Source organism: Sorex fumeus, unplaced genomic scaffold, assembly GCF_029834395.1.
Source record: "Sorex fumeus unplaced genomic scaffold, SorFum_2.1 ptg000035l, whole genome shotgun sequence".
NCBI classification, from domain to species: Eukaryota; Metazoa; Chordata; class Mammalia; order Eulipotyphla; family Soricidae; genus Sorex; species Sorex fumeus.
In genome coordinates this window covers 11,511,773-11,529,743 of record NW_026606092.1, presented here as the reverse complement: position 1 = coordinate 11,529,743, position 17,971 = coordinate 11,511,773, and positions in this window count along the sequence as shown.

The window sequence follows — 17,971 nt, the reverse complement described above, 5'->3', positions numbered from 1 at the left end:
AGAGGGAAGAGTACAAGGTTAATCACCTTGGTGCAGTGCTTCTCATGTCCAGACCCCATTCGGACAGCTACTAAAGGAAAGGGGTAGAAACTTAACTATACAGTGGGTTAAAAGGGCCAGTTTTCTCTATTTTATTCACTAATCAAATAAATATTGAAATCAAACAGAAATGAAAGAATAAGCAGAATGCTGAAATCAAACTGGAGTGAATGAACTAAGACAACGTTATTAAATGCAAATTACTTGCTTAATATTACTCTTTATTTCACAATTTAAAAAACATTGACATTTTAATTTTCAAGTGAAAATCTATTTTTGATTTTCGTATTAGTTTCCAATAATATTCTTGAAAGTTTTCCCGGGAATTCCAGTGTTACTATTGCTTGTAACAAATACTATTGATGGAGTGAATAGGAATGGTGTGTAAGGGATACATTTATTTATGTTGATTGCTTCAGGCTCTAATTCTTTTATTTTTCACTTCAATAATCATTACTAAGTGTTTCTGGATTTTGTGCTTATTTCCAAATGAGACATGTGTGAGAGATATCAAAAATAGCTTTCACACATTTTCAATTTTTTCTGATGAAAGATAGCTATAAAAATATCAAAATTTATGAACTACCACTTATGTTGATAGAAAACATTCACTGTAGCACTGTCCTCCCATTGTTCATCAATTTGCTCGAGTGGGCACCAGTAACTTCTCACAACAAATTGTGAGACTTGTTGTTACTGGTTTTTTATATATTTTTTTTGGCATATTGAATACGTCACGGGTAGCTTGCCAGATAAAATTAAGATAAATATTTCTCTAGATTTGATCACTTGATCACTTAATCACTTGACTTCCTGTTAATCATCGATTTGCTTGAGCTGGTGCCAGTAACGTCTCCATCTGTCCCTGTTGCATGCTAGTGTAGCCCAATGGCATCTGTTCGCTCTAGAAACACGAAGAGCCTCAAACAGATCATTCATGATGTTGATTAAGAAGTCTGACCATCTGGTAGGTGGGCAGCCATGCAGTCTTTTGACATCCCGTGGAATCCAGTCAGTAACAGCTCTAGTCCAGCGATTGTCTCTAAATCTCATGTGACCAGCCCATCTGATTTTTGACACCTGGGCAAATGAGACAGCTTCCCTGATTCTTGATGGTCGACAGAGGTCGGAACTCCAGATTCTTTCTCTCATTTGAGTGAAATGTGATACTCCAAGCATAGCTCTTTCAATTCCTCTTTGGGAGACCCAAATAGCGTTCTCATCCTGTTTGCATAGGGCCCAGGTCTCTGAGGCATATGTTAATGCAGGAAGAACAGTGGAATCAAAGAGATGTGCCCGGAGCCAGAGGTTCTTCATCCTCTTAGCTATTTCTTCAATGCTCTTGAAGGCATTCTTGAAGCCGCTCTCTTCTTCCTGTGCAGCTCGGGTGCCAGGTCATTTGTCATGTTGACTTCTCGAACTAGGTACACATAGCTGTTGCATTCAGAGATGGTGGTTCCATTGAGAGCGAATGGGGCGTCAGGAACGAGGCTGTTTCTCATGAACATTGTCTTCGTAAGATTCAGCTGTAGTCCAACATTTCCACACTCATGGTCGAAGTCGGCCAGCATTTGTGCCGCTTGGCTAATGTTTGGTGTTATTAAAACAATGTCATCAGCAAAGCGGAGGTGGTGTAGTTGCCGACCATCTATCTTCACTCCAATTCCTTCCCGTTACAGTCATCACATGATGTTCTCGAGGGTGGCACTGAAGAATTTCGGTGAAATGGTATCACCCTGCCGAACCCCTCTCTTGACGTCAATTATTACTTCTTTGTAGAATGGTGAGATCCTGGTAGTGAATCCATAATACAGCTCACGGAGGATCCTGATGTATTGAGATTGAATGCCCTGATTGACTAGGGCTTCAATGATCGCTTCCGTCTCGACAGAATCAAAGGCCTTCTTTAAATCAATGAACGGGCTGGAGGCGTCCCCCGGACGCTGGGTAACAAAGTTGATCTGAGCCTCTCTGCATCTCCCTTTCCGCTGCCCAAACCGAGCTGGTCTGTCTTCCCCAATCACCGGGTCAGTTTTCGCACCGTTTCTCAGACCCGGGACTTGGATTGCACCGTGCAAGTGCGGGAGTCGTCCTCCAGACACCGGGCAACAAAGCTGATCTGAGCCTCTCTGCCTCTCCCTTTCTGCCGCCCAAGCCAAGCTGGTCTCTTCTCCCCACCCAGTCTTTACTCTCGGGACACACACCAGGTATTAGTGGGGATGTGGCCACTTTAGATGTGGGCGTGGCTTTTAAAATGTGGGCGTGGCTTAATTTTCAGCGGGCAATGAAATGAACAGAAACTTTCTCAAAGAAGAAATCCAAATGGCAAAAAAGCACATGAGAAAATGCTCTACATCATTAATCATCAGGGAGATGCAGATCAAAACCACAATGAGATACCATCTCACACCTCAGAGACTGGCCCACATTCAAAAGAACAAAAGCAACCGATGCTGGCGTGGATGTGGCGAGAAAGGGACACTCCTTCACTGTTGGTGGGAATGCCGACTAGTTCAGCCCTTTTGGAAAACAGTAATGGACGTTTCTCAAAAAATTAGAAATTGAGCTCCCATTTGACCCAGCAATACCACTCCTGGGAATATATCCTAGAGAGGCAAAAATGTGTAGTCGAAGTGACATCTGCACTTGTTTGTTCATTGCAGCACTCTTTACAATAGCCAGAAACTGGAAGAAACCTGAATGCCCAAGAACAGATGACTGGTTAAAGAAACTTTGGTACATCTACACAATGGAGTACTATGTAGCTGTTAGAAAAGATGAAGTCATGAAATTTATATTCAAGTGGTACAACATGGAAAGTATCATGCTAAGCGAAATGAGTCAGAAAGAGAGGGATAAACATAGAAATATTGCATTCATCTGGGGGATATAAAATAACAAAATAGGAGATTAATACCCAAGGATAGCTGAGATCAGCACCAGGAGAATTACTCCATAGCTTAGTGGCCAGCCGAGCATTCTAGAGGAAAGGGCAGCTCAGACAGAGAAGGGAACACCAAATAAAGGGTGTTTGGAGGATCCTCCCAGGAGGGGAGATGCATTTCGAAAGTAGACTATGGACTGAACATGTTTGCCACTCAATGCCTCTTTTGCAGACCACAACACCCAAAAGGAGAGAGAGAACACAGGGGATTGCCCTGCCACAGAGGCAGGGGGGGATAGGGGGATGGGGGTGGGGGGATATTATCCATGGTGGTGGAAAATGGGCACTGGTGGAGGGAAGGGTATCTGATCATTGTATAATCAAAACCCAAGCACAAAGAATTGTAAATCTACAACTGTACCTCATGGTGTTTCACTAAAAGGTAAAGGTAAAGGCTCTCCCGTTGATCGTTGATTTGCTCGAGCGGGCCCAGTAACGTCTCCATTGGAGATTTTTGTTGTTATTGTTTTTGGCATATCGAATACTCTCGGTAGCTTGCCGGGCTCTCCGAGAGGGGCGGAGGAATCGAACTTGGGTCGACCATGTTAGCTGCTTGTAAGGCTAACGCCCTACCCGCTGTGCTATCGCTCCAGCCCAGGTGGAGTGGATAGCACAGATATCACAGGGCTGGAGTGATAGCACAGTGGTAGGGCATTTGCCTTGCACGCAACCAACATGGCCGACCCTAGTTCAATTCCTCCGCCCCTCTCGGAGAGCACGGCAAGCTACCGAGAGTATCTCGCCCGCATGGAAGAGCCTGGCAAGTACCCCGTGACGTATTCGATATGCCAAACACAGTAACAACAAAGTCTCCAATGGAGACGTTACTGGGCCCGCTCGAGCAAATCAATGATCAACGGGAGGGCCTTTACCTTCACGATGTTTCACTAATAAAAAAAAAAAAGAAATGAGACCCGAAATTGGAAAGCTTCACACAGAAATAGCACGCATCACAGATTCCCTAGATGAAGTCAAAAACTCACTCTCTGCCCTCAAAAATAGAATGACCACAGCTGAGGAAAGAATCAGTGACCTGGAAGATCAGCTGCACCAAGCCAACACGCGACAACAAACAGTGGCAAAGGACCTCAAAATAGCTCTACAGAGAATCAGTGTTCTACGAGACGATTCCAAAAGAAACAACATTAGAATCATTGGACTACCAGAAGCTCAGGGAAACAATCCCAATGAAAAAAACATGCTTAAACAAATCATTGCCAAGAAATTCCCAGAGCTCCACAATACAGCCATTCAGATTCAAGAAGCCTGAAGTGTGCCAGCTAAAAGAGACCCAAACAGAAACACTCCAAGACATATTATAGTTAGAATGATCGATGCTGCCGATAGAGACACAATACTGCAAGCAGCAAGGGCAAAAAAGGAAATCACATTCAAATAGCACTCCTAAGATTCATAGCAGACCTATCAGAGGAAACCCTCCAAGCCCGACGGCAGTGGCGAGATATAGTGAAAAAACTCACTGAAATGAATGCTTCACCAAGAATACTCTATCTGGCCTAACTCTCACTCAAAATCGAAGGAATGCTACACTATTTTCTAGATAAACAGCAGCTCAGGAACTTCATGGGCTCAAAACCAAACCTAAAACAAGGCCTAAAGGGGCTACTCTAAGACAAGACAAACCCTAAAACCACAATACACCCGCACAGAAACATGACGCAAAACCCCATAACCATACTCTCTCTCAATGTCAACAGTCTAAATTCACCATTTAAGAGACACAGAGTGGCAAAATGGATACAGAGACAGAACCCAACATTCTGCTGCCTACAAGAAACTCATCTCAACACTCAGAGCAAACACAGACTCAAAGTCAAAGGATGAAAAACAATCCTGCAAGCAAACAGCTCCTGCAAAAAAGCTGGGGTGTCCATACTAGTATCCGACAACATTAATTTCACCTTGAAAAATACTAGAAGGGACAGTGAAGGCTATTTTCTCTTCATCAAGGGATACGTACCACAGGAAGAAATCACACTCTTAAATGTATACGCACCTAATGAGGGAACAGCTAAATATTTAAAACAACTGATAACAGATTTTAAGGAGGACATTGCAAGTAACACAATAGTACTTGGAGACTTCAACATTGCCCTATCACCTCTGGACAGATCAACAAGAACAAAACCCAGCAAGGAATCATTGGCTTTGAAAGAAGAAATAGAAGAGAGAGGGCTTATAGACCTTTATAGGGCTTTACACCCAAAAAAGAAAGAATACACATTCTTCTCCAGTGCGCCTGGAACATTTTCCAAAATAGACCATGTGCTAGGACACAAAACATACCTCAACAGAATCAGGAGGATAGACATAGTTACTATCAGCCGTCTTTTTAGACCATGATGCACTGAGGATAGAAGTGAATCACACACAGACATGGAGAACGAAATCAAACACCTGGAAGTTAAACAACTCGATGCTGAACAACGAGTGGGTCAGGAATGAAGTCAAGGACGAAATCAAAAGATACTTGGAAACAAATGAGAATGAAGATATGAGCTACCAGAACTGATGGGATGCAGCGAAAGCCGTATTAAGGGGAAAATTTATAGCTCTGCAAGCATATCTTAGGTCTGCAGAAACAATGCACATAAACAACTTGACCTCACAGCTCAAGAGCTAAAGAGCCTAAATCAGGCAGAAGGAAAGAGATCATAAAACTTAGAGCAGAAATCAATGACATGGAAACCAACGAAACAATCCGAAAGATCAATAAAACCAAGAGCTGGTTCTTCGAGAAAATAAACAAGATAGATAAAACACTAGCAACACTCACAAAGAAACAGAGAGAGAGAGAACCCTAATAAACCGAATCAGAAATGAGAAGGGGGATATCACAACAGAAACCAAAGAAATCCAAAAGATCATCAGAGACTACTTTGAAAGTCTGTATGCCACGAAACAAGAGAACCTAGAAGAAATGGACAAATTCCTGGACTCCTATAACCTCCCAAAGCTTTATCAAGAAGATCTAGAGTATCTGAATAGACCTATTAACATCAACAAAATCGAAACTGCAATCAAAAGTCTTCCCAAATACAAAAGACCGGGCCCAGATGGATTCACTAGCGAATTTTTCCAAACATTTAAAGAGGACGTGCTGCCAGTCCTTCTCAAGCTTTTCCAGGAAATTGAAAAAACGGAAACTCTCCCAAACAGTTTCTATAAAGCCCATATCTCTCTAATACCAAAAGGAAACAAAGATACCACGAGAAAAGAAAACTACAGGCCGATATCCCTGATGAACATGGATGCGAAGATCCTCAACAAACTACTAGCAAATAGAATCCAACTACTCATCAAAAAGAGCATACACCATGACCAAGTGGGAGTCATCCCAGGGATGCAAGGATGGTTTAACGTTCGGATATCAATCAACATAGTCCATCATATCAACAAAAGAAAAGATAAAAATCATATGATCATATCAATAGATGTAGAGAAAGCATTTGACAAGATCCAGCACCTCTTAATGATGAAAACCCTAGCTAAAATGGGTATAGAGGGGACTTTCCTCAACATAGTTAAAGTCATCTACCACAAGCCTACAGCAAGCATCATCCTCAATGAGGAAAAACTGAGAGCCTTCCCTCTAAGATCAGGGATGAGACAAGGATGTCCACTCTCTCCACTGCTGTTCAACAGAGTACTGGAAGTACTTGCAATAGCGATTAGGCAAGGAAAAGATATTAAGGGCATCCAGGTAGGAAAGGAAGAAATCAAGCTCTCACTATTCACAGATGATATGATACTATACTTAGAGAATCCTAAAACCTCTACCAAGAAACTCCTAGAAACAATAGGCTTTTATAGTAAAGTGGCAGGCTATAAAATCAATACCCCAAAGTCCATGGCTTTCCTATACGCAAACAGTGAGAGAGAAGAAAGCTACGTGAAAAAACAATCCCGTTCACAATTGTGCCCCAGAAAATCAAGTACCTAGGAATCACCTTAACTAAGGAAGTAAAGGACCTGTACAAAGAAAACTACAAAACGCTACTTCAGGAAATAAAAGAGGATACGAGGAAATGGAAAAATATCCCCTGCTCATGGATCAGGAGAATTAACATTGTCAAAATGGCAGTACTTCCCAAAGCACTGTATAAAATCAACACAATCCCTATTTGGATACTCATGACACTCTTCAAAGAATTGGACCAAACACTCCTGAAATTTATATGGAACAATAAGCCCCCACAAATATCTAAAGCAATTCTTGGGAAAAAGAAAATGGGAGGAATCAACCTCCCTAACTTCAAACTCTACTACAAGGCAGTAATAATTAAAACAGCATGGTACTGGAACAAAGACGAGATGTAGACCAATGGAACAGGGTTGAATATACTGATATCTCCCCCCAAGCATACGAGCATCTAATCTTCGATAAGGGGGCAAGAAAAGTGAAGTGGAGCAGGGAAAGCCTCTTTAAAAAATTATGCTGGCAAAACTGGACGGCTACATGCAAAAAAATGGGCTCAGATCTCTGCCTAACTCCATGTACAAAAGTAAGATCTAAGTGGATTAAAGACCTCAACATCAGACCAGAATCTATAAGGTACATTGTGGAAAAGGTTGGCAAAACCCTGCATGACATAGAAGCTAATGGTGTCTTCAAAGATGTCACACCACTGGCCAAGCAAGTGAAAACAGAGATAGACAAATTGGACTATCTTAAACTAAGAAGCTTCTGCACCTCCAAAGAAACAGTGACCAAAATACAAAGACAGCCTACAGAATGGGAAAGGATATTTGCCAACTACACATCTGATAAGGGGTTAATTTCAAGGATATACACAGTACTGGTTCAAATCCACAAAAAGAAAACATTCAACCCCATCAAAAAATGGGGAGATGAAATGAACAGAAACTTTCACAACGAAGAAATCCAAATGGCTAAAAGGCACATGAGAAAATATTCCACATCATTAATCATCAAGGCGATGCAGATCAAAACCACAATGAGATATCACTTCACACCACAAGAACTGGCTCATATCCACAAGAACAAAAGCAACAGGTGTTGGCGCGGATGTGGTCAGAAAGGGACACTCCTTCACTGTTGGTGGGAATGCTGACTGGTTCAGCCCTTTTGGAAAACAGTATGGATGATTCTCAAAAAATTAGAAATTGAGCTCCCATTTGATCCAGCAAAACCACTCCTGGGAATATATCCCAGCGAGGCAAAAAAGTATAGTCAAGTGACATCTGCAATTGCCTGTTTATTGCAGAACTCTTTACGATAGCCAGAATCTGGAAAAAACCTGAGTGCCTGAGAACAGATGACTGATTAAAGAAACTTTGGTACATTTACACAATGGAGTACTATGTAGCTGTTAGAAAAGATGAAGTCACGAAATTTACATACAAGTGGTACTACATGGAAAGTATCCTGTTAAGCCAAATGACTCAGAAAGAAATTGATAGACATAGAAAGATTGTATTCATCTGGGGAACATAAAGTAACAAAATAGGAGACTAACACCCAAGAATGGCTGAGATTAGTACCAGAAATTTTACTCCATGGCTTAGAGGCCAACCACACATAGTAGGGGAAATGGGAGCTCACATAAAGAAGGGAACACCAAATAAAGGTGTTGGGAGGATCCTCCCAGGATCGATCAGAGATGCATGCTGAAAGTAGACTATAGACCAAACATGATTGCCACTCAATGTTTCTTTTGCAAACCACAACACCCAAAAGGAGAGAGAGAACAGAGGGGAATGCCCTGCCAGAGAGACAGGGTGGGATGGGGGCGATGGGGGGTGGGAGGGATACTGGGATCCGTGTTGGTGGGAAGTGGGCACTGTTGGAGGGATGCTATTTGATCATTGTATAATTGAAACCCAAGTACAAAAATGTGTAAGTTTGCAACTGTACCTCATGATGTCTCACTATTAAAAATTTTTTTAATAAAAAATTTTAAAAAAATCAACGAACGTTAGACAGAACAGCATCTTGAACTCCCGAGAAACCTCAATGAGCTTGGTTATCGTGTGGATATGGTCGATGGTGCTGAATCCTTTGCGGAACCTGGCTTGCTCGCATAGTTGTCCTTCATCTAGTGTTCTGCCAATCCTATTCAGGATGACTCGGGTGCACAACTTGTAGATGACGGACAATAGGCAGATCCGGCGATAGTTGCCAATGTTGTTAGATGTCTCCCTTCTTGTAAAGTAGTACAGTCCTGCTGGTTTTCCATTTGGACGGAATCTTGCATTCGGACAGGTAACGTGTGAAGAGCCGAGCCAGTGTATTGATGAGTACTGACAGCAGGTTCTTCAGGTGTTCAGTTCTGACCTTGTCTGGGCCAGGTGCTGTTTGTTTCTTTACTGACAAAATGACGTGTCGGATTTCGGAAGGGAGAACATTGGGAACGACATATCCATCCGGTGGAATTTGGTATGTTGGCAGGTGGACACGGCTATAGAAGAGATTTGAGTAGAAGTCATGGATAATCTTCTCCATTGCCGTTCTGGAGGATGTGATAAATCTATCAGGACGTCAGAGGACAGTCATCTTGGTCTTGTAGTTGGCAAAGGACAGGCGGGCATTACAAATACTTTTCCCAGCTTCTGCCGCATCTACCAGCACTTCTGCTCTTCTCTCTTTTAGGTCTAGATTTAAAAATAAGAAATATTTGAAATTAAAAAATAAGTCTTATCATCTCTGAGATCTTTGCTCAGGGATCACTCTTGGAGGTACTATGCGGATCATGTGGACTACCAGGGGATTGAACCCAGCTTGGCCATATGCAAGGTAAGTTCCCTGCCAGCTGTATTGTCTCTCCAGCCCCTATATTTTATGTTTTTATACCAACTGTAATTAGATGCTCTTCCAGTCTAGTAAGTATTTAAAATGCATCCTTCCACCATGTTTCTGCCTTTGCATAACTGCTGTAAACAGTTGGCTAGTTTTTCTGAGCCATTTGAGGCTATGAGTGTTAGAACTTATCCTGAAATTAGGTAATTCCCTTCAATTACTGCTATAAAATAATATCACTAATGTAATTTACTAGAACTGTTGTTTTAAAGGATAACTTCTTAAAAGACGGCTCTATTTAAAGGCTATATTAAATAACAGGTGAGAAGCAGTTGTGACAAAAAAAAATCAAGTATGATATGTAAAAGATTTCATTTGGAAAAGACTGCATTCTTAATTACCCAGAGGTCAGCAAATGTTCTATAATGGGCCCGGTAGTTGATACTTTAGAAACTGTGCAACACAGTCTTTATGGCAACAATTCAAGATTCAATTCTGCTATAGATAGCATGAATCCAGTTCCTTCAGTGGTACAAGTTTTTATAACCTATTACCTGAAATTGCTCTCAGCTGCTTTCATTACTGCTCAAGGACTGTTTTTTTTTGTTGTTGTTGTTTAAACCAGGAGCTTTACTAGTGGAGTAAACAAGCAAAGCTAGTTTAACATTTCTGTTTTAATCAGTAGATTTTAAGCTGAACGGAAGCTTTTAGGAAAGTAGTCGTGAACTGTGGCAGTGTAAGGAGATGGACTGGCTCCACTTGACGCTTCCAAATACCCCCTCTGCTCTGACAAGGCATTGCTTATCTGCAATTAAGATTTTCCTCATCTGAAAATGGGAATATACTTTTACCAACCACTACCACAAAGGCAACTGATTCAAGATTTTATTCACATGTGGTCTTTTGCTCAGAGGGAGCTGATTCTGTAGGGTCCGATGAGATTTCTCACTTAACTGTACTTTTGTTATTCTGGTGGTTCAACATTGAATAAAAAGCATGACTAGTTTGGCAAAAATAACAAGGCAACGTTTGATTCCTGCCTCTGCATCTGAATGATTTTAGATTGCTTAACCTTTCTGCGCCTCAGTACCTAATCATTAAGTAGAGCTAAAAATGCCTATCCTGTTAGAAGTACTAAATGAGAGTCAAAAATATGTTCTTTCAAGAAATATCAGTTATTTTTCCTCTCCTCTTGTTTTTTTAATATAAATAAATATTAAAATAAAAATAATTAAGGCAATTAGGACCAAATTGCATAGGTTGGAGTGTTTGTCTCTGGCATAACAATTCTTTTGTTGTGATGGATAAGCATGATTTAAAATTTTTGTCACCAAAAATATCAATTCAGTTTAAAATTTCAAGTTCAGTGACTAATAAATCAGTAACAGACAGGGTCACAAATTACTAGGATTTGAAGCCAGCCTCTAGTTTTTACTAGCTAGCACCTGGTGCAAGTTAAATGTTCCCTGTTTTAATTTTGTCATCTGTAAAATAAAGATAATAAGAGCCAACCAGGAAAATTTAGATTTTTAATGTTTTAGCTTTATAATACTACCTGAACATAAATAGGCATTACTGAGAAAAATATTTTTAAGTATTTAGTAACATTTTGAAAAAATTCCAATGAAGACATAATTTTATTTTTTTTTAATCATTGGTAAACATTTTATAATTTTGTCATAAATCATCAATAAGCTATTAAATGATAACTACTGTACTCTGTCGGTAGCTCTTGATCTTCATGAAGCACATGCTACCTTGTCAAGATATACCTTACACATGTAACAATGTCTTATATTTAAAAAAAATTGGAGGGGAGGGGAGTGGAGAGATAGTACAGGTAAAGTGTTTGCCTTGCACACAGCTTCATGAAGGATTTGAAGTAAGAATGGATTTTTTTAAAGTAGCACCAGAAATACGTTAGTGAGGGAGATGGCTTAATAACAGACTTCTGCTGAAGTAAGACTGTCTAAATTTCATTGACAGCAGAGAATCAATAGTTCTGCAGCTCATTTACTTTATTGAACTAAATTCAGTGCCTGTATTTTTAAAACAAGAGCTAGGTATTTAATATCCTCATAATAACAAGGAAGAATGTTTGAAGGTGAGAACTTGAGGAACTGCTAAAGATATCTTTCTGAAGGGGATGGGGAAACTGTATATAACTGTAGTAGATTTCGCTTACTTGCTATTGGGAGAAAATTGATATATTATGGCATTTGACAGACTATTTTTAATATGTTGAACAATATAACAATTTCACGTAACTACTCCTTCCAAATTTGGTACCAACTCACTCATGTGCTCAATCAAAATTTAATAATGTGAAACAAATACAGAGAAGTTTAATATGGGAACACATTAATTAATACATTATCATTTATACATTACTATTTATATATTACTTAAATGTTTTATAAAGCTTTTTGCTTTTCTGTTTTCTATTATTTAAGAAAAAAGAACAGGTATATGAAATTTCTTTACAGATAAATGTTGTTAATTGGGTTTTGATCTTAGCTTAATATATAATCCTTATTTATTCTGATCACTACTAATAACAGAAAAATGCTGAGGATCCAAGCTGTGTGTGAAGTAATGAAAATTTTGATCCAAGGTGATAGACTAACTCATTTTTAAATAAGAGTATCAGTTCCACTTGAGAACTGCATTTGAATCCATGCTAACAATTGATGCTATCACAAACAATTCTAACCACTCCCATTTCTTCACATTCTTTGCTCCAGATTTTAACCCTGGCAGAGGGTTAAATGTCAATGTCAACGCCCTAGCAGCGGTGTTGGGGAGCTGTACCACGTATTTCCCCTAAGATGTCATAATGTGAAGGAACTTGCTTCCACCTGTTTCATGTATAGACCTTCTTGTGTTAGAAAGCAAATTTTGATACTGAGTAGGCAAAAAAGTAAATACCTTAGAGTGCAATTTTTTAAAAAATCCAAAACTTACATAAATAATATTCCCTTTTCTCATATGCTCTCCTTCTTTGCTGATCTCAGATCAGATTTTAGAATCAAAATGAATGTTTTCATTTGACTTTGTTTCCTAGTAAAAAATTCTTATTCTATATAACACGTGTAAATAGATCTTTTAGATCTGTCTCTCCTGATTTATTTTACTTAGCGGTACCTGTTCTAGTTCTTTCCACTTGTCCCCAGAGGAAAGATTTCATATCTTTTGAGTAGTATTACATTGTGTGTGTATGCCCTACACTCAATCATTATGGGATAATTGGGTCCAGATCTTGGACCATCAGCATGGCTTCAAATGCATTTCTCACCTACAACTAATGTCTTATTTTTTAAAAAATGAGTTAATCTATCACTTTCAATAAAGATTTTCATTACTTTACACATAGCTAGGATCTTCAGCATTTTTCTGTTATTAGTAGTCATCAGATTAACTAAGGATTATACACTAAGCTAAGATCAAAACCCAAATAGCAACATATCTAAAAAGATACTTCAGATCTTGACAATTATAAGTAGAACTGCAATGAATTTAAGTATGCTTATATAATGTTGAATCAGTGTTCTGTGTTCTTTAGATAGGAGTAGAATTATTGTGTTATATAACACATTGATTTTAATATTTTGAGAAACATCCATAGAAGATGGACAAATTTACATTCACACCAATAGGAAATGAAAGTCCTCTTTTCTATCCAACTCTCATGAACATATGCTGGTTTTAAACTTTTGTTTTTGTTTTGGGGTCACATTTGGCATTGTTCAGGGCTTGCTCCTGGTTCTGTTTAGGGATAACTCCTGAGAGGGATCAGAGGACTTTCTGGAGTGTGACAGATTGAACTCTGGTGGGCCATGGCAAGTTCAAACACCCTACCTGCTGTACTATCTCTGCAGTCCCTGAATTTGAATTTTTGTTAGATTTGGGGCCTCACGCAGTGGTGCTCAGGGTTTACCTCTGGCTCTACACTCAGGGATCACTCCTAGCAGATTGGAGGAACTATATTAGGTACTAAGCATAGGACCTGACTTGGCTGTGTGCAAACACTTTACCTGTACTATCTCTCCACTCCCCTCCCCTCCATTTTTTTAAAAAAATAAGACATTCTCACATGTGTAAGGTATATCTTATTGTTAGCTTTGATAATAAAAGCAAATATGCATTTTAAAATTTTGATGCAATGTTAATTTATAAGGCTGTGAATGCTTTTGTGTTTAGGGGTGCAATGTCTCCAGGTGACACCCATCTGCCAAGGCACTTCTTCATCATCTATCATAGACCATTAGATGTCTTATACTCATTCAGCCTACTTTCCTTTTCTTTACACCCCACACCTTTGGTAACCTCATTTCTACAGATTTTGAGGGTTTGTCTTCATTGAGCTTAGACTTTACTTTACTTTGTTTCTTTAAAAACTGGATGAGTTACATGCAGACTTTGTCTTTTGCCTTCTGACTTCTTTTTTTTTTTAGAGAAATCTTTATTTGGAGTAACATTATTTATTTGTATTTTTTTTGTTTTGGGGGTCACACCTGGTGATGCACAGGGGTTGCTCCTGCCTCTGCAATCAAGAATCATTCCTGGTGGAGCTCAGGGGACCATATGGGATGCTGGGAGTCGAACCCGGGAATCGAACCCGGGTCAGCCACGTGCAAGGCAAACACCCTACCCGCTGTGCTATCGCTCCAGCCCCCTGACTTCTTTTTTTTAATTTTTTAATTATTTATATATTTTTATTTTTTAATTTTTTTTATTAGTGAAACACCATGAGGTACAGTTGTAGATTTACAATTTTTTGTGCTTGGGTTTCAATTATACAATGATCAGATACCCATCCCTCCACCAGTGCCCATTTTCCACCACCATGGATAATATTCCCTCCACCCCCATCCCCCCATCCCCCCCTGCCTCTGTGGCAGGGCAATCCCCTGTGTTCTCTCTCTCCTTTTGGGTGTTGTGGTCTGCAAAAGAGGCATTGAGTGGCAAACATGTTCAGTCCATAGTCTACTTTCGACATACATCTCCCCTCCTGGGAGGATCCTCCAAACACCCTTTATTTGGTGCTCCCTTCTCTATCTGAACTGCCCTTTCCCCTAGAGTGCCCGGCTGGCCTCTAAGCCATGGAGGAATCCTCCTGGTACTGATGTCGGCTATTCTTGGGTACTAATCTCCTATTTTGTTACTTTATATCCCCCAGATGAATGCAATCTTTCTATGTCTATCCCTCTCTTTCTGACTCATTTCGCTTAGCATGATACTTTCCATATTGTACCACTTGTATGTAAATTTCATAACTTCATCTTTTCTAACAGCTACATAGTACTCCATTGTGTAGATGTACCAAAGTTTCTTTAACCAGTCATCTGTTCTTGGGCATTCAGGTTTTTTCCAGTTTCTGGCTATTGTAAAGAGTGCTGCAATGAACAAACAAGTGCAGATGTCACTTCGACTATACATTTTTGCCTCTCTAGGATATATTCCCAGGAGTGGTATTGCTGGGTCAAATGGGAGCTCAATTTCTAATTTTTTGAGAATCGTCCATACTGTTTTCCAGAAGGGCTGAACCAGTGGACATTCCCACCAACAGTGAAGGAGTGTCCCTTTCTCGCCACATCCGCGCCAGCATCGGTTGCTTTTGTTCTTTTGAATGTGGGCCAGTCTCTGAGGTGTGAGATGGTATCTCATTGTGGTTTTGATCTGCATCTCCCTGATGATTAATGATGTAGAGCATTTTCTCATGTGCTTTTTTGCCATTCGGATTTCTTCTTTGAGAAAGTTTCTGTTCATTTCATTGCCCCATTTTTGGATGGGGTTGGATGTTTTCTTTTTGTGGAGTTTAACCTGTATTTTGTATATCCTGGATATCAACCCCTTGTCAGATGTGTATTCGGCGAATATCCTTTCCCATTCTGTAGGCTGTCTTTGTATTTTGGTCACTGTTTCTTTGGAGGTGCAGAAGCTTCTTAGTTTAAGATAGTCCCATTTATCTATCTCTGTTTTCACTTGCTCGGCCAGTGGTGTGGCATCTTTGAAGATACCATTAGCTTCAATGTCATGGAGGGTTTTGCCAACTTTGTCTTCAATGTACCTTATGGTTTCTGGTCTGATGTTGAGGTCTTTAATCCATTTTGATCTTACTTTTGTACATGGTGTTAGGCAGAGTTCTGAGCCCATTTTTTTGCATGTAGCCGTCCAGTGATGCCAGCACAATTTATTAAAGAGGCTTTCCTTACTCCACTTCACATTACTTGCACCTTTATCAAAGATTAGATGATCATATGATTGAGGGGAGATGTCAGTGTATTCAACCCTGTTCCATTGGTCTGCAGTTCTGCCTTTGTTCCAGTACCATGCTGTTTTTATTATTACTGCTTTGTAGTAGAGTTTGAAGTTAGGGAGGTTGATTCCTCCCATTTTCATTTTCCCAAGAATTGCTTTAGCTATTCGTGGGGGCTTATTTTTCCATATAAATTTCAGGCGTGTTTGCTCCATTTCATTGAAGAATGTCATGGGTATCCTTATAGGGATTGCATTGAATTTATACAATGCTTTCGGTAGTATTGCCATTTTGACAATGTTAAGTCTCCCGACCCATGAGCAGGGGATATCTTTCCATTTCCTCATGTCCTCTTTTATTTCCTGAAGTAGAATTTTGTAGTTTTCTTTGTACAGGTCCTTTACTTCCTTAGTTAAGCTGATTCCTAGGTACTTGATTTTCTGGGGCACAATTGTGAATGGGATTGTTTTTTCATGTTGCTTTCTTCACTCTCACTGTTTGCGTATAGGAAAGCCATGGACTTTTGGGTATTGATTTTATAGCCTGCAACTTTACTATACGAGTCTATTGTTTCTAGGAGTTTTTTTGGTGGAGGTTATTGGGTTCTCTAAGTAGAGTATCATATCATCTGCGAATAGTGATAGCTTGATTTCTTCCTTTCCTACCTGAATGCCCTTAATATGTTTTTCTTGCCTAATCGCTATTGCAAGTACTTCCAGTACTATATTGAACAGCAGTGGAGATAGTGGGCATCCCTTTCTCATCCCTGATCTTAGAGGGAAGGCTCTCAGTTTTTCCCCATTGAGGATGATGCTTGCTGTAGGCTTGTGGTAGATGGCTTTAATTATGTTGAGGAAGGTCCCCTCTATACCCATTTTGGCTAGGGTTTTCATCATAAAGGGGTGCTGGATCTTGTCAAATGCTTTCTCTGCATCTATTGATATAATCATATGCTTTTTATCTTTTCTTTTGTTGATATGATGGATTATGTTGATTGATTTTCGACTGACTTCTTTTTTAAAATTAATTTTTTTAATCACCGTGAGACACACAGTTACAGAACTGTTCATAGTAGAGTTTCAGTCATACAATGTTCCCAAAACCATCCCTTCACTAGTGTACATTTCCCACCATCAATGTCCCCTAATTTCCTACCTTACCCCAACCCCTGCCACCCTCTACAGTAGGAACTTTACTTCTCTCTCACTCTCTCTCTCTTTTTTTTGAATATTGTGGTTTGTACTACAGGTGATGAAAGGTTCCCAAGCATATCCCTTTACCTCCTTTCAGCACTCAGTTCTTATCCAGAATGGTCACTTTCAGCGATTATTGTGATAGAGGTTCCGTCTCTATCCTAACTGCCCTCCACCCTCCACATAGTGTGGCAAGCTTCCAAATGTGGGCCGGTTCTCCTGGCCCCTGTTTCTTCTATCCTTGGATATTAATCTCATAATATGAATTTTTCATTTTCCACAAATGAGTATAATCCTTCTGACTTATTTCACTTATCATGACCACCTCCACTTCCATTCATGTTATAGCAAAAATCAAGATTTATAACTTTTCTTATAGATAAATAGTATCCCACTGTGTTTATATACCACATTGTCTAATCATCTCTTGCTGGGCACTCAAGTTGCTTCCACATCATGGGTTTATTTATTCATTTATTTTTGGTTTTGGACCACAGGAGCTTCTCCTGGCTCTGTACTCAGAGGAACCACATGGTGGTGGAAATTGAACCCCAAAACCCTGCATATAAAGCATCAACTCCAACCTGTTTGGATATCTTTTTGCCCCAATATGCATATTTTTCATGCAACAATGAGCTTTAATATACACAGATCTTTTTGAATTAGTGTTTCTTTTTTTAATTTATTTTTTATTAGTGAAACACCATGAGGTACAGTTGTAGGTTTACAAATTTTTGTGCTTGGATTTCGGTCAT